Source organism: Zalophus californianus, chromosome 11 (assembly GCF_009762305.2).
Source record: "Zalophus californianus isolate mZalCal1 chromosome 11, mZalCal1.pri.v2, whole genome shotgun sequence".
Taxonomy (NCBI): domain Eukaryota; kingdom Metazoa; phylum Chordata; class Mammalia; order Carnivora; family Otariidae; genus Zalophus; species Zalophus californianus.
The window spans coordinates 78,429,832-78,452,801 of NC_045605.1; the positions used below are offsets into that span (position 1 = coordinate 78,429,832).

General features: G+C 37.5%; 1 protein-coding gene and 1 pseudogene across 5 annotated transcripts in view; both read left to right on the plus strand.

Annotated features, from left to right (window-relative positions):
• LUZP2 (leucine zipper protein 2) overlaps positions 1–22,970 on the plus strand; it is a 474,590-nt gene that overhangs the window by 444,595 nt on the left and 7,025 nt on the right. The gene's annotated exons all lie outside the window — the stretch shown is intronic.
• On the plus strand, positions 20,670–21,404 carry LOC113915081 (annotated as a pseudogene).

The following is a 22,970-nucleotide window of genomic DNA, read 5'->3' on the forward strand; positions in this document are numbered from 1 at the left end:
TGTTGAGTAGATTCAAAGTTAGGCTTTAATTGATTTGACAAAATGAAAAGTATGTGCTGAAGCTATTCATGATTGAAAAGAGATCAGGCTACAGCAAAGAAAATAAGGTAGAATAGACACATAAGTTAACAGAGTCTATTCTTTTTCTTCTATTGGCTGCCAAAGAGAATTTAAAAATATGAATTTCTCAACAATTTTGGCTTCAAATCTTTGTATATTTGAACATGTACCAATTCAGAACATAATAAAATTGATGAGAAGTAAAAATGAAAATCTCGGCAATGGCCAAATGAAGAACTCAAGAAGGTTTTCTGTAGGAAGGAACATTTTGCTAAAGACAGATAGGTCTCTGACAGTGTGAGTGAATGTGCAGAGACAAGAAACCAGAATAAAATGACTAGAGAATAGAGTGCAGAAAGTTGTGGGATATATGCCTAAAAGGATCATTTCGGACTTAAATATGAGAGACCCTGGATTCCCAAGCTGAAGAGTTTGGTTTTTAATTAAGGTTATAGTTCAGGTTTTCAAATGTTTGTGTCCAATTAGGTTATGAGACAATAGTGTTAATTTTAAGGAGTAATGTTTTTACTTCTTGATATATTTTCTTAAAACTACCAAAAAATCATTTTGCAATATAGACAATACCAAATCATTATACTGTACACTTAAAACTGGTTTCTGTCTTAATTGTGTATCACTAAAAAAAAGGAAGGAAAAGAAAAGAATCTTGGAAGCTACACCCTTATGAGCAATGTTCAGGCTTGATCCTTCAAAGTACCACTTTGAGCTCTTAGATTAGGAGGAATTCAGTTGCCTTATTCCTGCCTCTGTACTGACCGTGAGCATATGTATGCCTTGAGCAAACCGTTCTTGTAATGAGGTGGTAGAAGCATCTAAAGGGACAAAAGAACTGGAACTTCATCAAGCTTACCAAACAAACAAACAAACAAACAACAAACAAACAAGATGTTCCCATTGGAGACAAAGCTGAAAAGTACTGTGTGTTTTGCTCAGATTCCCAAAGCAAAATTCTGGTCTACTTTTCTTATCAAGAGTGAGACCTGCTCAAAATCGTAAGTTGTTTTTGTTTGTTTGTTTGACTCTCCTTCTACTTTTATTGTCCTTTTTTGTCCCTGATAATTCCTTTCCCTTCAATAAGTCTCATAAGCAGCTACTACCTTGTTGCAGGTTCCAATCTGGGTCCCTTCAAAAATCTGCCTCCACCTGCACCAAGGTGAATGCTCCCTCTCTAACCTGACCTCTGTCTAGATTTTAGTCCTTGGAGTTTTACTTCCAAGAAGCTACGCTTTGTAGTGCAGAGAGTGCTCAATGTTCATAGGCTGTAGACTCAATTACATTTAAAGGCTGCGAGAGTAATACAGATGAGTGAAATACACCAGATGTAAGCAGTAGGAATTAGTGGAACTGGTGTGAACATCAATTTTCAAGTTTTAGACCTGCAGTTCTTTGCTGTCCTCAAAATAGCATCACCTGGAGGGTTCTTATAAAATACTGATGCCCAGAGCTGACATCAGAAAAATTAACTCAACATCTTGGCATGTGGGGCCTAGACATTAGTTGTGTTTATTTTTTCATTACTCCAGGTGATTCTAATGTGCAGTCGAGTTTTACTGCCAATGTATTTCACACGTAAATGATAGTAAAAATCATGTGGGGAGCTTTTAAAAATTAAGAGTCTGAAAAATTCTTCAGGAAATTATAAATGAATAGGACTAAATGTAACCTCCATTTTTATTTTTATTTTTTTTAACATGGACCTGGCAAGCCTCTTTCCAATCCAGGTGATTCTAAGGCGGATGGTTTGTGAGCCATACTTAGAAAAACTTTGGTTTAGGTAACACATAATCCCTTTACTATATTGTTTAATAATGGATTTTCTGCTTTTCTGACTGTCTTATATTTACATTTAAAAGAGGGCAGTGCCTAAATTAGGCTCTATATTGGTAATATGAAAAACTGTGTATGACCTTTGATAGTGGGTGGGAGAGATCCATCCCAAAACCCTTCATTTGTTATGTAACCTATATAAGACCAGTGTTGATGTAGGACTGTGGAATTGATCAGGGAGCTGTTACGTGATTTCATCCATTGCTGAACTCTCCATGAGAAATCTAGTGGACCGTCATCACCCCAAGCTACAGTAACCAGAGTGTGATTAATTTTAAGCATGGAGAGCTTAGTTCCTTTGCAGGATTCCCCAACGCTGAGACCAATTCTGCTGACTTCTTCAACCTTACAGAAAGAAAGCAGGGGAATCTTTTTTTTTTTTTAAGATTTTATTTATTTATTTGAGGGAAAGAGAGAGAGAGACAGAGCGAGCACAAGCAGGGGGAGAGGCAGTGGGAGAGGGAGAAGCAGACTCCCTGCTGAGCTGACATGGGGCTCCAACCCAGGACCTGGAGATCACGACCTGAGCCAAAGGCAGACACTTAACCATCTGAGCCACCCAGGCACCCCAAAGCAAGGGGATCTTTGGATCTATGAGAACTGTTGTTATTCAGCTTGTCTAAAATCACCCAGAATATTCTCATTTGTGTTTAATATCATGCAATGTGGTTGCTTCCATTTTAATACAGCAATACGAAAATAGCTTCAACTTGACTTTAACAAGCTGCAGACTCAGCTCCAATTTGGGCTGCTTTAATTGAATGTCCAAATGAGGTATCCAAACATAGTTTCATAAAGTAAAAGCAATACAAATTTACCCTTTTCTGAGAAAGGGATTAGTGCATTTTCTGTTGTACGAAAGATAGTTATATTAGACAGAATTATGGCTTCCTTGTTGTCTTTATTTGGAGATTAAGTATGGTGTAAAGTGAGGTGTATGGGTGCCATATTGACAAGGGGTGAATTTGTGATAAGATTAAGTTTATGCATCAACATGCTCAAAAATGCTGGTAAATCATTATTTCTGGCACGTCTAACAGGGTGTTCCCAGAAGAGATTAGCATTAAATCAGTAGACTAAGTAAAGAGAATTGGGTGGGAATTCTCTAATCCCTTGAGGACCCACATAGAACAAAAAGGTGGAAGAAGGGTGAATTCTTTTTCTCTTTGAGTTGGGACATGCATCTTCTGCTGCCCACAGACATCAGAGCTCTTGGTTCTTGGGCCTTCCAACTTGGGGACTTTGACCAGCAGCATACCCCCCACCTTTCCCCAGTTCTCAGGCCTTTGGCCTCAGCTCATCATCAGCGAACCTGATGCTGAGCACTTCAGATTTGGATTGAATTATGCCACCAGTTTCCTGATTCTCCAGCTTGCATAGGGCATAGCATGGCATATCTCAGCCTCCACAATCACTTGGACCAATTCCCATAATAAATTCCTTCTTATATATATGTATGTATATATACTATTAATTTTTTCTCTCTGGAGTACACTGACTAATGCAATCACTTTTCCATATTTGTATTCTGCATACTTAGGGTATATTTTCAAATAATTGGTATCTGCATTTCATGAAAGAGTTTTCTTTAATCAAGTTAATCAGTTGGGGCGCCTGGGTGGCTCGGTCGTTAAGCGACTGCCTTCGGCTGAGGTCATGATCCCAGGGTCCTGGGATCAAGCCCCGCATCGGGCTCCCTGCTCGGCGGGAAGCCTGCTTCTCCCTCTCCCACTCCCCTTGCTTGTGTTCCCTCTCTCGCTGTGTCTCTCTCTGTCAAATAAATAAAAATAAAATCTTAAAAAAAAAAGTTAATCAGTGCAACTTAAGTTTTATACAATGAAAGTAGATGGTAGTTGTTAAGGTAAGTTTTGATATTACTGGCCTTATTTGACAAAATTAGAGTTGGCAGTTTTATTTCCATTTCTTTTTTTAAAATTTGTTTTTCTGCTCCATGAAATTCAAAAATCTAGAAACTACCAAATGAGGACATTTTAAAAATAATAAAAGTATTATAAAATAGGGACCTGAGCGAAGCCAGTAACAGAAATGGTTGAGAGAAAGAAATCAACATAATATCAAACAGAAATCCATAGGACTTTGTGATCAAGTGAAGATGCAGAAGTAAAGATAAAAGTCTAATATAGGACCCCGATTTTCATGTTAATTAATAAAAGCAATTATATTGTTGTTCTCAGATAAAATAAAATACCAGAGGAAGAATTTTAACTTAATTTTTGTCCATTTACTTCTAAACGGAAGAGGTTCATGTTCTTTTAATAACTAGAATGAAGAAAAATGTACATTAGAGCTAATTTATTTGTAAAAAAATATGATAGTTTAAAAAACTTTGTTGAGGTGTAATTTGCATACCATAAAAATCACACATTTTTTTTAAAGATTTATTTATTTTAGAGAGAGAGAGCATACATGTGTGAGTGGGGGGAAGGGCAGAGGGAGAGAATCTTTAAGCACACTCCCCACTGAGCAAGGAGCCCTTCTCATTCATGCCCCATGAGATCATACTTGTAGCTAAAACTACAAGTCAGATGCTTAATCAACTGAACCACCCAGGTGCCCCCCAAAACCACACATTTTTAAGTATATATTTCAGTTATTCATGAAATTTATTGAGTTGTGCAACTATTACCACAGTCAAGCTTTAGAACATTTCCATCACCCTGGTAAGATCCCCATACTTTTTATAGTTAATCTCTATTCTCAACCTCAGCCCAGACAGACATTAACCTAGTTTCTATCTGTATAGGTTTGACTTTTTATAAATTTTATATAAGTTCATCATATAATATGTAGTATTTTGCATCTCACTTCCTTCACATAGTGTAATGATTTTGAGGCTCATCCATGTTGTAACATATATTCGTAGTTATTGCTGAATAGGATCCGTTATGTGACTATACCACATTTTCTTTATCCACTCATTAGTTGATACCTTTTGGATGGTTTCTACTTTTTGGTTATTATGAATAATGACACTATGAACATTCGCATAAACATCATTGTGTGGACATACGTTTTAATTTCTCTTGAGTAGATACCTAGAAATGGAATGGGATATGATAAAATTTTTTTTGACTTTTTAAGAAACAAATTGTTTTCCAAAGTGTCTGCACTGTAAATGCAGTGTTTGCATCTATAACCTAATCAACAATGTATAGAATTCTAATTTCTCCACATCTTTGTCACTATTTTTTATTGTCTGAATTTTGCTTCAAAGGCAAATTCTAGTGAGTATGAAGTCAGATTTCATTTTAAATTTACTTGTTAATTCCCTAATGGTTAATAATATTGAACACATTTTCATACACTTATTACCAATTCATATATTTTCTTCAGTGAAATATCTATTCAAATATTTTCCCCATATTTTGGTTGGGTTATTTGTCTTCTTAATGTTGAGTAGTAAGATTCCTTATATATTCTGGATATAAATCCTTTGCCAGATATATGATTTGAAAATATTTCTTTCAGTGTGTTTCTTATCTTTTCATTTTTTTAATGGTGTCTTTTAACAGCTAACAGACTTTTTTTAGTGCAGTTTTAGATTTACAGAATAATTGAGCAAGAGTGCATAGAGTTCTCTTTAGCAACTAGTTAATCTTTCTGTAAGTGACTTCTAGTTTTATTCCATTACAGTCTGATGGCATACTTTACATTTGTTTAGGTGTGTTTTATGGACCAGAATGCAGTCTACCTTGGTGAATATTCCATGTGACCTTGAGAAGAATGTGTATTTCTCTCTTGTTTGATGGAATATTCTATAAATGTTAATTAGAGCCAGTTAATTTATGATGTTGTTCAGATCAGCCATATTTACAGATTCTTCTGTCTGTGTGATCTATTAGTTATTGACAGAGAGTGTCGCATGTGGTCTCTATCTGTAATAGTGGATTAGTCTATTTCTATCAAAATTATTTGTTTTTTACTATTGACTTGTACAAGTTCCTTATATATTTTGGATATTAACCACTTATCAGGTAACTGCTTTGAAAATATTTCCTCCCACTCCATAAGCTGCCTCTTCATTTGTTTGTTGGTTGTTCTTTTGCTGTGCAGAGCTTTTTATAGTTCGATGTCGTTCCCCTTGTTAATTTTTGCTTTTGTTGCTTGTGTTTTTGATGTGATATCCATGAAATCATTGCCAAGGCAAATGTCAAAGTTTTTTTCACTTTGTTTTCTTCTAGGGGTTTTATGGTCAGGGCTTACATTTAAATCTTGAATCTGTTTCAAGTTAATTTTTGTGAATGGTGTGAAATTTTTGTGAGTGGTTTTGTTATCATAATAGAGTTTGAAATCAGAAAGTGTGATGTCCAGCTTTGTTCTTGTTTCTCAAGATAGCTTTGGCTATTAGGTATCTTTTGTGGTTTCATAGGAATTTTAGGATGGTTTCTCCTTTATCCTGTAAAAAATGCCATTGGAATCTTGATAGGAATTGCATTGAATCTATAAATGGCTATAGGTTGTATGGAAATTTTAATAATATTCATTCGTCCATTCCAAGAAAACAGAAAGATTCTTTAATTTATTTCTGTCTTCTTCAATTTCTTTCATTAATATCTTATAGTTTTAGTGTATAGCTCTGTCACATCCTTGGTTAAATTTCTTCCAGATCATTGTATTGTTTTAGATGCTATTATAAATGAGATTGTACTCCTTATTTCCTTTTTTCCCCCAGGTTATGTTTTCTTTTCAAGTTTTTGTTTAAATTCCAGTTAGTTAACATATAGTATAATATTTGTTTCAGGTATAAAATTTAGTGATTCATCATTTACATACAACACTCAGTGCTCATCACAGGTGCCCTCCTTGATACCCATCACCCATTTAACCCATCCCCCTGCCCACCTCCCCACCAGTAACCCTCAGTTTGTTCTTCATAGTTAAGAGTCTGTTTCCTGGTTTGCCTCTCTTCTCCCCCACAAAATGTTCATCTGTTTTGTTTCTTCAATTCCACATATGAGTGAAATCATACGGTATTTGTCTTTCTCTGACTGACTTATTTCTCTTAGCATAGTACCCTCTAGTTCCATCCACATCATTGCAAATGGCAAGATTTCATTCTTTTTTATGGCTGAGTAATATTCCATTGTATGTATGTATGTGTGTGTGTGTACACACTACTTTCTTTATCCATTCATGAGTCGGTGGACATTTTGACTCTTTCCATAATTTGGCTATTGTAATGCTGCTATAAACACTGGGTTCATGTATTCCTTCAAATCAGTATTTTTGCATACTTTGGGTATTTACCTAGTAGTGAAATTGCTAGATTGTAGGGCAATTCCAGTGTTAACTTTTTGAGGAAACTCCATACTATTTTCCAGAGTGGCTGCACCAGTTTGCAGTCCCACCAACAGTGTAGGAGGGTTCCCCTTTCTCCATATCCTCACCAACACCTGTTGTTCCCTGTGTTGTTAATTTTAGCCATTCTGACAGGTGTGAGATGGTATCTCATCATGGTTTTGATTTGTATTTCCCTGATGATGAGTAATGTTGAGCATCTTTTCATGTGGCTCTTAGCCATCTGTATGTCTTCTTTGGAGAAATGTCTGTTCATATCTTCTGCCCATTTTTTAACTGGATTATTTGTTGAGTTTGATAACTTCTTTATAGATTTTGGATACTAACCCTTTGTCAGGTATGTCATTTGCAAATAGCTTCTCCCATTCCAAAGGTTGCATTTTAGTTTTGTTGATTGCTTCCTTTACTGTGCAGACGTATTTTTATCTTGATGAAGTCCCCATAGTTCATTTTTGCTTTTGTTTCCCTTACCTCTGGAGATGTGTCTACTAAGAAGTTGCTATGGCCAAGGTCAAAGAGGTTGCTGCCTGTGTTCTTCTCTAGGATTTTGATGGTTTCCTGTCTCACATTTAGGTCTTTCATCCATTTTGAATTTATTTTTGTGTATGGTGTAAGAAAGTGGTCCATTTTCATTCTTCTAAATGTTGCTGTCCAGTTTTTCCAACACCATTTTAGAAAAGGCTGTCTTTTTTTCCGTTGAATATTCTTTCCTGCTTTGTCAAAGATTAGTTGACCATACAGTTGAGGGTCCATTTCTGGATTTTCTAATCTGTTCAATTGATCTATGTGTCTGTTTTTGTGCCAGTACCATATTGTCTTGATCAATACAGCTTTGTGATAGAACTTAAAGTCCAGAATTGCGATAGCCTCTAGCTTTGCTTTTCTTTTTCAAGATCGCTTTGGCTCTTCAGGGTCTTTTGTGGTTCCATACAAATTTTAGGATTGTTTGTTCTAGCTCTGTGAAAAATGCTGATGGTGTTTTTGTAGGGATTGCATTAAGTTCCTTATTTTCTTTTCAGATAATTCATTGTTAGTGTATAGAAAGACTACTGATTTTTATATGTGGGTTTTTTAATCCCACGACTTTACTGAATTTGTTTTTTAGTTTTCACGAATTTTTGGTGGAGTCTTTAGGATTTCTGTTGTCACCTATGTTTCTATTCATGTCACCTACAATTTACTTCTTCCTTTCTGATTTGGATGCTTTTTATTTCTTTTTCTCACTTGATTGCTCTGGCTAAGACTTCCAGTAATATGTTAATAGGAGTTGTGACAGTGGACACACTTGACCCTTGTCTAGTACCTGATCTTGAAGAAATAGGTCTCAAATTCTTACCATTGAGTATGCTGTTATCTGTGGGCTTGTTATATATGGCCTTATTTTGTTGAGGTATGTTCTTTTTATACACAATTCGGATTGTAGATGGGCAGAGCTGCTAGTTGGAATCTGCTTAGGCTCTGCAGCATGCAGGTTTATGATCTGCCAAGTCCTGAGGTCTGGTTACTAAAAGTTACACCCCCTTTTCCATTTCTATCTTATCCCTAACCCCACATACTACACCAGTGATTGAAGCAAGACCTGAGTGGGCCTCCCAGGAATCATCCTGCAATGCTGGGATAACAGGGTGTTCACTTTGGGCTCTTTTTTAAGCAACGACCCCCCCCCCCCCGAAGCTGTAAGTCCTGGGGAACCCTCTTGATGGAGCACTGTGCTGGCTTGGGAGGGGCAAATGTGGTCAGAGTGTATCTACTTATCTTAATCTTCTAATGCTGTCCTCAGTCTCTGTAGTCCTGGGGATGCTTCAACCTCACCCCTGGGTTCTGGGATTTTTACAACGGTGTCTTGTCTATGGATGGTTGCTAGTTGGCCTTCTTGTGAAGAGGACAGAAGTCAGGAACAACCTATATTACCACCATGATGACATCATTCTCCATTCAGTGCTGCCAAATTTTAATGAAAACCAGACACAATGTATTGGGTAATGGGAACTGAAGTAGATAGAACTTTAGTATGAGGTTATCTGGCTAGGAATTAGACTGTGGTTAGTGTTTGCTTTGTCTATACATGTCAGAGGCCTTAATTTCTGCTTATCTCCTTGTCTTTCTCACCCTGATGTCTTCAGGTTTCCTTAGACTCTTCTTTATTTAAATAGAGTCCGAACTTTGCAGTTCTTTTAATTGTAATCACATTTCATATGCTGTTATGGTGTGGGGGAGGGGAGGCATTTCATAATCCTTTGAGATTTCACACTTTTAAGTGTTCCTACAAGATAATGGCTCCCTGGGCTTTCTACTTCAGGTAAGTTTGTCTGTATTCTATATATTTACCTGTCTCTCCAGTTTTGGGGGTGATGATTTATCTGGGGACCTCAATTCTCTGACAGGTCTAAGAAAAATTATTATCAGTTTGTTTTTTTCTTGTTTTGAGGTAAAAGTGGCAACTTCCAAGCTATTTATATATCAGGGGGCAAACCAGTAATCTTAAATAGTCTATTTTAAAACACAAAAGTTACTAATTTCAGTAAAGTTCGGTTTATCATTTTTTCTTTTCTTGATCATGATTTTGATTTATCTAAAAAATATTTGCCCAATCTAAGAATATAAAGATTTTTTCTACATTTTCTTATAAAAATGTTTTTAGTTTTATTTCTTACAGTTAAATCTATTACCCATTTTGAGTTAATTTTTCTGCATGGTGTGAAATAAGGATCTCTTTTTATTATTTCCATATTGATACTCAGCTGGCTTAGTCTTCAAAACAATTTATTGTAGGGGCAACTGGGTGGCTCAGTCTGTTAAATGTTTGCCTTCTACTCAGGTCATGATACCAGGGTCTTGGTATGGAGCCCCTGGGGTACTGGGATCAAGCCCCTGGGTCTGGCTCCCTGCTTAGTGGGGAGTCTGCTTCTCCCTCTGCACCTCCCCTTCCCCATGCTCATGCTCTCCGCCCCAAATAAATAAATAAAATCTTTAAAAAAATTTTGTTGTAATGAATATACTTTCCCTATGGAATTGCTTTGGCACGTTTGTCAAAAATAATTGACAACAAATATGAATCCATTTCTTAACTTTCAATTGTTTCATTGATCTATATGTCTACCCTTAAGCCTGTACCATACTTTCTCAATTACTTAGCTTTATGGCAAGTTTGAGATTGGAGAGTTAAAGTCCCCTTACTTTGTTGTTGTTTTCAAGATTGCTCTGGCTATTTTGAATATTTTCCATTTCCTTATTAATGTTAGGTTCAGCTTTTCAGTTACAATAAAAAAAAAAAAAACCTTTGGGATTTTGACAGAATTTGCATTGAACCTATAGATCGATTTGGGGAGAATTGTCATCTTACAATATTGATTCTCCCAATCTATAAACATTGGTTATCTCTCCACTTACTTATATCTTTTAAAATTTCCTTCAGTAATATTTTGTAGATTTTCAGTGTACAAGTCTCGCACTTCCTTTGTCTTCTTTATTCCTAATTTTTAAATTCCTTTTGATGTTATTATGAATGGAGTTTTTTTCTTAATTTCATTTCCAGATTGTTAATTGCTAGCATTTAGATGGGATTAATTTTTGTATATTTATCTTGTAGTGGATTAAAGAGTTTCAAGTGACTATGAACTCCAACTCAAACTGTGATGTCATTTGCAAAACAACTGCATGAAGTTACAGTGCTAATTTCAAGTAATTATAATACTATGTCCAGAATAAGGAAGAGAAATCCCTTAGCTGATTTTACTTATCAGTCTAGACTGATAAAGCATGTCCCATTCTAGAAATGACACTGCTAAGTTCAACAGTGACAAATGAAGTGCATCTACTAAAGCTTGGGAGGAAAGGCTCAAGAGGAAATTCAGTATATATAATGTTGATCAGTTTCATTTCTGTTTCAACCAGTTACCTGATGTGTAACCATGACTATTTAACACCTTTGCGGCTCATTTCCTCCTCTGACGAAGAGAGATAAATGTTGCCCACCTTATATAACTTGTTAAAGGTTCCAGTGAGATAGTCCAGATTAACATCTAGTTTATCATGGGCACATAGCAGGTCCTCAGTAATTATCACTATCCATTCATTTATGCAAAGCTATGCCTTTCACTTAAAACCTCAATAAATATTTTTTAATTGTACATTTTAATTAATTCCTCAAAAGACAAAAAAAACTATAGTGTGAAATAGGGAGCGGTCTTAACGCAGTGTTACTCTCCAGGGCAGAACCAGACGTTGCCGGTGAAAACAGCTATAAGAAGGAGAGTATGTCAATCAGATATAAACGTGAACTCTTAATGAAAAGTATATGAACACAGGGCGCCTGGGTGGCTCAGTTGGTTAAGCGACTGCCTTCGGCTCAGGTCATGATCCTGGAGTCCCGGGATCGAGTCCCACATCGGGCTCCCTGCTCAGCAGGGAGTCTGCTTCTCCCTCTGACTCTCCTCCCTTTCATGCTCTCTGTCTCTCATTCTCTCTCTCTCAAATAAATAAATGAAATCTTTAAAAAAAAAAAAAGAAAAAAAAAAGTATATGAACACAGAATTAGCCACTGGAAGACATAGTATATTTTATGATTGAATAATGAAAAACTGGGGCACCTGGGTGGTACAGTCAGTTAGGCATCCGACTCTTGATTTCCACTTGGTCATGATCTCAGGGTCATGGGAATCCAGCCCTGCCTCAGGCTCTGTGTTCAATACAGAGTCTACTTAGGACTATCTCTCCCTCTCCTCTGCCCTTCCCCCCCATGCGCGCTCTCTCTCTAACAAATAAATCTTCAAAACAATAATGAAAAACAACTATTCTGGATGTATTTGGGAAATGAAACACTAGTAGGAAAAAGGAAAAGAACTATCATGTGAGCATCTCTTTAAATACCAGGATTCTGTGATCATCAGCAGCCTCACTGAGAGCTGATGGGAGTGCATGCAATCTCTTAGTAAAAAATAGCAAAAGAGATGCATTTTGATTCCTGTTGGTACGCCTGATACTAAACAATATAGTAGAGAAAACCTTGAAGTTACATAAAACCTAGATTTGAATGCCAGCTTTCCTATTTCCTAACGTCACTTATGGCAAGTGATTTTATAATCTAGATCCCTTATCTATATAATGTAGATCAATGATTTTCAAACTTTTGCATGCCTATGAATTACCAGGTCACCTGGTAAAACCACTTATGGTCAAGCTTCATTCCCATAGATTATTAATCAGTAGATCTGGGGCACAGCCCAGGAATGTGTATTGTTTTAATAACCTACCTAGATATTTTTCTGTCAGTATTTCCTGGCAAACATTTTGAGAAACTTTGATTTTGATTTCTTACAGGTTTGTCATGATAATTATATATGATATTAAATTAAATACACAGTATTCAGTTATATTACAACATCCTTATTAGTTCATTCTAAAAAAGCTGCTTCGTAATTTTAATATCCGAGGTCTCCATACTTTCAGTGTCAAGGTCCCAAACTTGGAATTAGAGATTATACATTTTCTTAGATATCTTGGTGGGTTCATTCTATTTCCTGACCAATGCAAGCCGGAAAGGGTCACCTAGGAAAATGTCCTTTGGATTCTTTGCCTACCCCCCCCCTTTTTTTAGTAGACTTAGAAAACTTTAAGTAGATCACCAAAGGCTTAGCAGCATATTGGACTATCAGTTTGGTGTATTAAATGATAATAATGGAGACACATGGAAAAAGCAAAGGATGTACCTGCTCCATCCCATTTATCTGAAGTTTGCAAATGTGTCTCATATTGTTTAATGGCATATCAAGAATTAAAGACATTGAGCATTCAATTTTAATTTTCACTTAGAGATCAAGACTTAATGCTAATGTAAATGTGTTTCACAATATTTCTGACTCCTATAGGTAGCAAACATTTAATTTTTCTTAATGTGCTAAGAAAATTAAAAACACAATAGCTTCTGTTTAGCATCGAGAGCACGAGCTCTGTTTCTTCTCATTATACCTGCTTGCAAGTCCCTGACCAAAGAGAGTTTATTTAACAGCAAGTATTGACCAGGAACGAGAGGGGAAAATGTGCAGAAAATAAATCCTAGAGCTGTGAGTAGAAAATGATGCCAGCTTTTTTATGCGAAAACAATTTTGGCAGAGATTTAAGAAATCCTGGTTTGTTATTATACCCCAGTATTCATTGTGTAATATTTGATGGACCTTATGAGTTGTTGGCAGATGCTGCACTAACAAAATTTTCTAAGCAAGTCATGCCCTGCTGTAATTGGGCTTAGAGACCACACAAATTATCATCCTGGGCTAGACTTCATCAGACATCTGAAGAGGTTGGCTTCATACAAGGCATTGTTATTGTGCTATGGTGGTTCCTTCAAGAAGGAACAGACATGCCTCCAGATAATACAGCATGATACATAGTTTCATAAGGTCTTCAGAACAGGTTTCTGCTTTGCACATTAGATATAAATCTCCATGTTACCCTACTATAGCATCCATTTAAAGTTGCAAGAATGTGAACTTAAGTGTCAGTTCTTATCAGAAGTTGCATAGAAACTTTAATAACAATGGTTAACTTATTAATGACTCCTGGGGTGCCTGCTTGGCCCAGTCAGTTAAGCATCTGCCTTCAGCTCAGGTCATGATCTTGGGTTCCTGGGATCGAGCCCCATGTCAGGTTCCCTGCTCAGCAGGGAGTCTGCTTCTCCCTCTTCCTCTAACCCTCTCCAAACTCCACTTGTACACGCACTCTCTCCCTCGTGCTCTCTCACACTCTCGCTCTCTCTGTATCTCAAATAAATGGGTAAAATCTTTAAGAAATAATAATAATTCTTTGACTCCTCCTGTCTTGAAAACACAGAATGGCTTTCTTCTCTTGGTTCCCATAGTGCTTGGTTTATACATATATTTTATCCTGTATTACAGTCCATTTTGCATATTGCTTATTTGTACAGAGTTCTCATTTTGCATTATATGATAAACAATTTCAGGACAGAAACCATAAAAATATTGGTATTTCCTTCAGGACCAAGCAAAATGCTCATTTAGCAGATGCGTATTAATATTTCTCTAAAACATCTAAAATTATGAAATTAGGGCTGTGGATTTCAAAAGCTTAACTATTTCATATGGAGTACTAAATATAGTATTAAATATCATTCTGTAATAAAAACAACAAATTTATTTAGTGCAGAAAAGTGGCATCACAGAAAAATTTAACCAAAATGTATTCATGTTTTTAAGTAACTCGGCTTCTTAATTCCATTTTTTTCTCTATAATATTTGAAAAATCCTTCTTTTCAGCCTCCAGCCTGTCGCATGTTTTATTTAAATATGCAGAATCAACTGGACTTCTGTACCTGCCAGAGATATTTTTTATTGGTAGAATTTCAGGTTGCCCAGTTACACCTTTGCATTAATTATTTTGAGTTTTTAGTGTTTTAGAGAAAGATCAGAAGAGATATAACTAATCTCCCTTGTGAAGTAGTACCAAATGTTTAATACCAATAACAAAAGTTATAATGATCAGCAGGGTTAGAGATGTAAGCTAAAGACTTTAAATGGATTTCTGATAAATCATTCCATCTGCTTTAATTCTTAATTATTATTCATTTTTTCCGAGAGAAGGAATAGAGGGTAATTCAAAATAAACAAAATGAAAAGAAGGGCCATATGCACCCAGTGTTCATAGCAGCAAAGTCTGCAATAGCCAAACTGTGGAAAGAGCCGAGATGCCCTTCAACAGATAAAGATGTGGTCCATAGATACAATGGAATATTACTCAGCCATCGGAAAGGATGATACCCAACTTTTACACCAACATGGATGGGACTGGAGGAGATTATGCCAAGTGAAAAAGGCCAAGCAGAGAAAGACAATTATCATATGGTTTCACTTATTTGTGGAACATAAGGAACAGCACGGAGGATGTTAGGAGAAGGAAGGGAAAAATGAAGGGGGGGAAATCGGAGGGAAAGACGAACCACGAGAGACTATGGACTATGGGAAACAAACTGAGGGTTCTAGAGGGGAGGGGGAGCGGGGGGATGGGTTCGCCCGGTGATGGGTATTAAGGAGGGCACGTACTGCATGGAGCACTGGGTATTATACACAAACAATGAATCATGGAGCACTACATCAAAAACTAACGATGTACTGTATGGTGACTACCACAACATAATAAAATTAAATTAAATTAAAGAAATAAACAAGATGCAAAAGAAGCCATTTTCTTTTTATAGGCTTTCCAATGATTGCTAATTCAGTCATAGAGCTCATTGTGACTTTTGTTAAATGAACATTAAGTAGAGCCCTGGGGTGCCAAATGGTGAGCCAAGGTTCAAGAAAGATCACAAGGCAAGGGAAAGTGAAATAAAGAACCTCATTAGTCACAAGTTTTGGAGGAAGTGCAATGCATAGGTCACTGGGGCAACATGGGGAGGTCAGGGCAGGGGACAGGCAGAGGGGGAGCAGAAGGACCTGAGGCACATGTGTTTTTTTAGGGTTGGTGTGTAGGGTGCCTTAGGAGTCCTTTGCTAGGCCTGACTGGTCAGTTTAAACCAAGAAGAGCAGGAGTCTTGGTAAGATCTAAGGAAGGGGGAGGAGGGAGAGTCTTAGCCAAGGAACAGAAAAGGAGAAGTTGGGGTGGAGGCGCGGTGGTTATCTCCAGGGCACTGGGGAAATCATATCAGGAATTTACACTTTCTTGTGACCCTGCTGGCTGTTATCTAGGACATGCCCTCCTAGGAGAGGCTAGTGTCAGTTCCACGCCCCAGCAGACCTCTTAGCCACACAAAATGGATGCTGAAGCAGCAATATTATGGAAATTTAGCTAAACTCTTAAAAGTGCCCTTTTACAAGGGTCATTCTTAAACATGACTTTATTTTCATAATTTCTAAATGGAACATTTGCTTTGAAGCCAAAGATGTGCCTCTATCATAATGAAAATCTTTTTTAAAAAAAGATTATTTATTTGAGAGAGAGAGAACAAGATAGAGCGAGCATGAGTGGGGGGAAGGCTCAAAGGGAGAAGGAGAAGCAGTCTTCCCGCTGAGCAGGGAGCCGGATGTGGGGCCTCGTTGCGGGGTTCAATCCCAGGATGCTGAGATCATGACCTGAGCCCAAGGCAGATGCTTAACAGACTGAGCCACCCAGGCGCCCCTATAATAAAATCTTTCGAGACAACTAAATGCCTAAGTTAAACTAGTTAGATTGATCTGGTGCATTGAGGAGGGGGAAAACAAAACAAAACAGGAAGAATAAAGGCATCCAAGTTTAAGGCTATTTAGGAATAATGAACGGTAGGTTATTAAGATTTTTTTTCTTGCCTTGTTAAATCATAAACAGAAAAGGATGAGACACAGGTGCCTGGGTGGCTCAGTTGGTTAAGCGACTGCCTTCGGCTCAGGTCATGATCCTGGAGTCCCGGGATCGAGTCCCGCATCGGGCTCCCTGCTCGGCAGGGAGTCTGCTTCTCCCTCTGACCCTCCCCCATGTGCTCTCTCTCTCTCTCTCATTCTCTCTCTCAAATAAAATAAATAAAATCTTAAAAAAAAAAAAAGAAAAGGATGAGACAGACAGGAAGAACCACAGACCTGGGAGCGGGGGAGGAGTGGCGGCAACAAATCCTTTGGCAATATCAAGATTCTCTAATGACCAGGGTCAGTGTGTTGATACCAGGGTTGTGAAATTGAAATGACCGAGTATCAGTGTTTCCATTCTCATAGGATCCAAATATTTATTGACAAAAGAGAGATATTTTGATTGAAGGAGGCAGAAGCTGAGAATGGGAAAGGAAGTATAGAAAGTAAACTTCATTGAGCACCTACTATGTGCAAGATACTCCATTAGGAACCATTCCATATTTTAATTTAGTCTAACTCTTCCAACAACCCTCTCAGGTAGGTATTATTTTGCCTACCTTACAGATAAGGCATCAGAACCTCAGGAAGATGAAGTAACTTTTCCAATTCCATACAGCTAGTAAGGGCTGAAGGAATTCTAACCTGGGATGGCCCAACTCTTCACTCCACTCACCTAGCCGAGTTACCTGTTTTATTTCATTTCACACTGATGTTACTTCTGACTGTCAGCATTGTTATCCACATTTACAAATGAGGAAAAAGCGAGGTTAAGTTGGTATTTTCCAAATGTCATTCCACTGGCAAGTGCTAGCCACTGATGAAGTTTTCAACAGTTCAAAGATGTAGAAAATGAACATTAAATAAAGAGTCAAATAACAAAATATTAGCGGATTTTCCATGAATCAATCAATCTCTATCTCTCTGTCTCCTTCTGCCTCTCAAGAATAATTTCCTTTGACTCTGGATCCTTTATATATATATATTAGTATTAAAATTATCTTTCTTTTCTGAAACACTGTTGTAATATAGTTGAGTGCGTTTGTTTGTTGCTTTATTTGTTCCAGTGTCAAAATTGGAAGCTGACAATCCTCATGTTTATTATTGGTGTTTAACTTTATTCTTTTATAAAATACTAAAGTCCAGGAAACTCAATGTTCATTAACTTACCCCATTATCACAGATGTGGGAGATGGAGTTGGGACTCAAATTCATTTGCACATGGCTCCAAAGCCTGGTATTTCCACATTAAAATGAAGGTCCTAGGGACGCCTGAGTGGCTCAGTCAGTTGGGCCTCCAACACAATTTCAGCTCAGGTTGTAATCTCAGGGTCGTGGGATCGAGCTCTGTGTCAGGCTCCATGCTCAGCATGGAGTCTGCTTAGGATACTCTCTCTCCCTCTGCCCCACCTCCCATTCACGCTCTCTCTTTAAAAAAAAAAAATTCCTGATAATTACTAGGATGCCCCAGCACTATAGTCTTCCCACCATGTTGTGATTGTGTGTTTTCCATGTACCAAGATAGTTAGCTGGGCTTGTCTCTACTACACGGTTTTATTTTTACTTTGCCTGCTCTTTGGCCCTAATATAACATTTTGTCAGATAGCTAGCTGTTTGTTGCTCAAAAGCACAGAAACAAACTGGTTATTCTGGTGATGTTGGTGTGTATGTGAGAGATAAGTATAATCACTTCAATAAAGATTTATTCATGGCTTATCCCATTCCATAATTTACAGACCTAGGCCCTAGGTCTCCTGTATAATTGAGTCAGTGAGCTGAATATTGAAGCAGCTGAACTTGTGCATGTTTTCCTCATCAGTCTTCGTATTTTATCACTTGAGTTTCTGGATGTATGTATATTACTAATCAGGTTAAATTTTACCTGAGATGGAATATTTTGAAGGCCTGTGCTAGCCTTTGATTGCACAATTTTATTAAATTCTCAAGATTACTATTTAAATTTTTTTGTGTCTTAAAACAGAAAGCAGTTACTTTGCAAAATTAATCAATTAATTATTCACCAAAGCTAGTTACATCTCTATCCATTCTTCCACAGGTAAAATTGCATTTTTTAATCGTACATGCATGAGGGAAAATGACATCTGAACTTTTCCCTTTTGTTCAAGAAAATTTGAGATTCAAATTGATAAGGAAGAGCTTAAAGTGTCTGGGCACTGTTCCAACTTAAAATCACATTTTTAAATGAAAATGTATACTCTCCTATAGGGAAACCGTATATAAACAGTTCTTCTATAGATGGTTGTAGCTCATTAAAAAGTGATAGAACAGCCATGCCCCCCAAGAAAGAAGAAGAAGAAGAAAGAGAGGTGGGGGGAAGGAGGGAGAGAAGACGGAGGGAAGGAGAGAAGGCAGAAGTGGGAGAGGGCATGGAAGAATGGGTAGAGAAAGACATGAATAGTTTCAGAGCTGGAAAGGCAGACAGACAGACAGACATGTGTTATGTGTTATTTGAAATCAACAAAAATGTTAAAGCACAACAAAACTCTCTCTTGGGTGCCTGGGTGGCTCAGTTGGTTAAGCGACTGCCTTCGGCTCAGGTCATGATCCTGGAGTCCCGGGATCGAGTCTCGCATCGGGCTCCCTGCTCAGCGAGGAGCCTGCTTCTCCCTCTAATCCTCCCCTCTCTCATGTGCTCTCTCTCTCTCTCTCATTCTCGCTCTCTCAAATAAATAAATCTTTAAAAAAAAAAGACTCTCTCTTTTGTTCTCCCCAACTTTATTGTTTTGTCAGTATCGAGATTATTTCTGTCTGTTTTACGTGGCGTTTCTTATGCATCACTGTGATTTGAACTGTATAATTTTGTATTATATGTTTTTAGCTTAGGTGTTTTTCATATTAATAAATATCTCACAGATGTCTTAATGACTTACAAAATATTTCATCATTATTTAATTAACCAGCTTACGTACATTCAACCGTTATTTTGTTTTCTTTTTTTACTGTTAAACAAATTAATATTTACAATATTAAATATACAAATTAATTATCCCAAATTAATACTTCTGAGTGAAAAGATTTTCTTTTTTTTTTTTAATGGGGATCGTTTTCTTTAGAGAGACACTATCCCAAGTGAAATATACTGGATCATGAACATATTTAAAAACCATCGTACCTATCTTATTAAAATATTTCCCAGAACATCTGTATTAATTTATTTCCACACCGGCATTGTAAAAAAGAAATAGAGAGAGAGAGAGAGTGAGAGGGAAGGCCAATTTCATCATGCTGGAGCCAACAGTAAATGTATAATTTTTGTTTGTTTCCTTGTTTGACAGAAAAAAATAGCTTACGATTGTAATGATGACATAATTTTTTCGTGTAATTAGGTCATATCGTTTTTCTTCAATGACCTGAGAATGGCATTGTATTAATACAAATGCCTCTGAAAAAGTTCATGTAGAACTACTTTTCCTTCCAAACTGTGTGAGCACATATATCATTATGTAAATAATTATTTGATGCAAACAGTATCAGGGAGTCTGCTATGATATAACAATAGGTATGATTTATTGAGTGTCTCATATGTATCAGGTACTTTGTTCTAGGTAGCTTACAAATTCGCTATTATCTTCATTATCATCATTGCTACTACAATACATTGAGATCTTAGTAGTAAGAGGCCCTGAGCTAAGTGCTTTAAATTATTCTCTTACACAATCCTTACAATCATTTATAAAATAATATTGTTCTACATTTTACAAATATGGATGTTTAGATTGAGAAAAAATGAATCACTTATCAAAGACCACGAAGCTAGTAAGCCGTAGATTTAAAGATTTGAACATTGGTTAAGACAGACTTCTTAGCCTATGGGTTAAACCGCTACCTTATTCTGTTTAGTCATAACATCTCTTGTATAAAATATCACTTTTCACTTCTTTCCAAGATTGACAGTTCCGTTCCAGGTTGTACCAGAAAGAATTAAAAGAATGAAAGTCAAGGCAGTAGCACCCGGTCTTCTGAGATTGCTGCCTCGGATTCATGCTTTCTTCTCTCGTCCCCCTCCCCAAAGGAGTACCCTCCCCTTCACCCCACACCTTGGAGTAGCCTGAACTTCCTGCCTGAGGACTATAAAGACTAAGTAGTTTGAAAATGGAAAACCAAGAACCAGCGGATCCTTCTCAAAATACCAGTCTATTATTTCAGAGGAGTTAATTTCAGAAGGAAAATGGGTCAAGCTTGAAAAAACAACGTACATGGATCCTACGGGGAAAATAAGAAGTTGGGAAACTGAAACGTACAACCAGGAAAGGACAGTCGGCTGATGGCGTGGCGGTCATCCCAGTGCTGCAGCGGACTCTTCATTACGAGTGCATCGTTCTGGTGAGGCAGTTCCGGCCACCGATGGGAGGCTACTGCCTAGAATTCCCTGCAGGTCTCATCGATGATAATGAGAGCCCAGAAGCGCGGCTCTTCGGGAGCTTGAGGAAGAAACTGGCTACAAAGGTGATGTTGCAGAGTGTTCTCCAGCTGTATGTATGGATCCAGGTCTGACAAACTGTACCACACACATCGTGACGGTGACTATTAATGGGGATGATGCTGAAAACATGAGGTCTAAGCCGAAGCCAGGTGATGGAGAATATGTCGAAGTAATTTCCTTACCAAAAAATGACCTGCTGAAGAGACTTGATGCTCTGGTAGCTGAAGAACATCTGACCGTGGACGCCAGGGTCTATTCCTACGCTCTGGCACTGAAACATGCAAACACGAAGCCGTTTGAAGTGCCTTTCCTGAAGTTTTAAGGCCAAAGGACAGTAGCCATGTTTTTATAAATAAGACCACCAGGCTTCCTTCACTAAGACTTTGTATTCAGCTTAGCTTACTGGAGACTTGAAATTAGTTTTTTTCATTAAATAAAAGCAACACAATAAAAAAAAAAAGAATGAAAGTCAATAATTATTCTAGGTACTATTGGGGAACGAGGCAAAAAAAAAAAGTTAGTGTGACAAAACGTTCTGTATATATGTGTGTGTATTTAGCAACAGTAGTAAAAAGAAAATCTATGAGCCTGAGTAGGTGACAGCAGAGACTCATTCTCTTAATGCCCAGTCATTTGTCTTCTGAGGCTTTGCTGTAGTTCATCAAGGTGAGTGTGAAGGCCATGCTTCTATATCACATCTCACTTGTTTAAGAAAACAGTCTCCAAATCTCTCATCCCATCAATCTCCCCAGTCTTCTGTACTTTATAGGCAATGGGAAATCACAAATTTGTGTATGGGGGTATTTTTCTAATTTGTTTTGATTTGATTGATTTTTTTGTGCAGTTAAGTTGGCACGATGGAATATATATTAGGAAGACATTTGTAGAGGCTGAGTGGCAGATGGATTGGAGAAAACAAGGTTAGAGAGAACTGGATAGTTTAGTTCAATAATCCAGGAAGGAAATAAAGGGATAAACCCCATGATCTCTGAAAGACAGAGGGGATTAGAGTCTAACATACTGAATTATTTTAATAAAAAACGGTTTACAGACTTACCCGTGGAAAGACTGTCAGCTGCTCTCATCTGCAAGTTTCCCAATTTTGCAAGCCAAGATAACAGACTCCTCAAGCAAGGACCTTTCCTGAATCTATATGTAGCAATTAAACTATATTGTATTGTTGTTCTTCTTGTTGCTTTTCTTAGATTCCGACCAATGCCTATGAAGGGAAAAGTCTCAAGATTTACTATCTCTTGAGTTGAGTTGTGATGAGAAATAGTTAAACATGTTTTGATGACATGTAGCGTGGAAGTTTCAGACACAGAATGCAAATCATTTGAATAAGGAATTTTTTTGTTATTGTTCTTTCAGTTGTGTAATTTAATTTAGTAAGGGACTTGTGAAATAAGTTTTCAAACTCCAACTCCAGATATTTGAGTATTTAAAACTAACTTCTGAAAAATGTAGCCAAGTTTCAGCTTTCTGTCAGCCTGGTGAGAGAAGGAAAAGGGAGCTGCCCTGATGAGTCCTGGGGGTCTCCAGAATAGTGCAAATGAAAGACAAGTGCTTATAAAAATGGCATAGATTCTGGAACTTTTGCGGAAGGAAGAAGGTTCTGCTGAGGCATGGAGGGTTTTGTTTTGTTTTGCTTTGTTTTGGTTGGTTGTTTTTTATTTTATTTTATTTTTTAAAGATTTTATTTATTTGACAGAGAGAGAGACAGCGAGAGCAGGAACACAAGCAGGGGGAGTGGGAGAGGGAGAAGCAGGCTTACCGCGGAGCGGGGAGCCCGATGTGGGACTCAATCCCGGGACCCTGGGATCATGACCTGAGCCGAAGGCAGACGCTTAACCGACTGAGCCACCCAGGCGCCCATTGGTTGGTTGTTTTTTAAAGATTTATTTATTTGAGAGAGAGAGCGCACGTGCATGAGTGGGGGGAGGGGCAGAAGGCTAGAATCTTCACTGCAA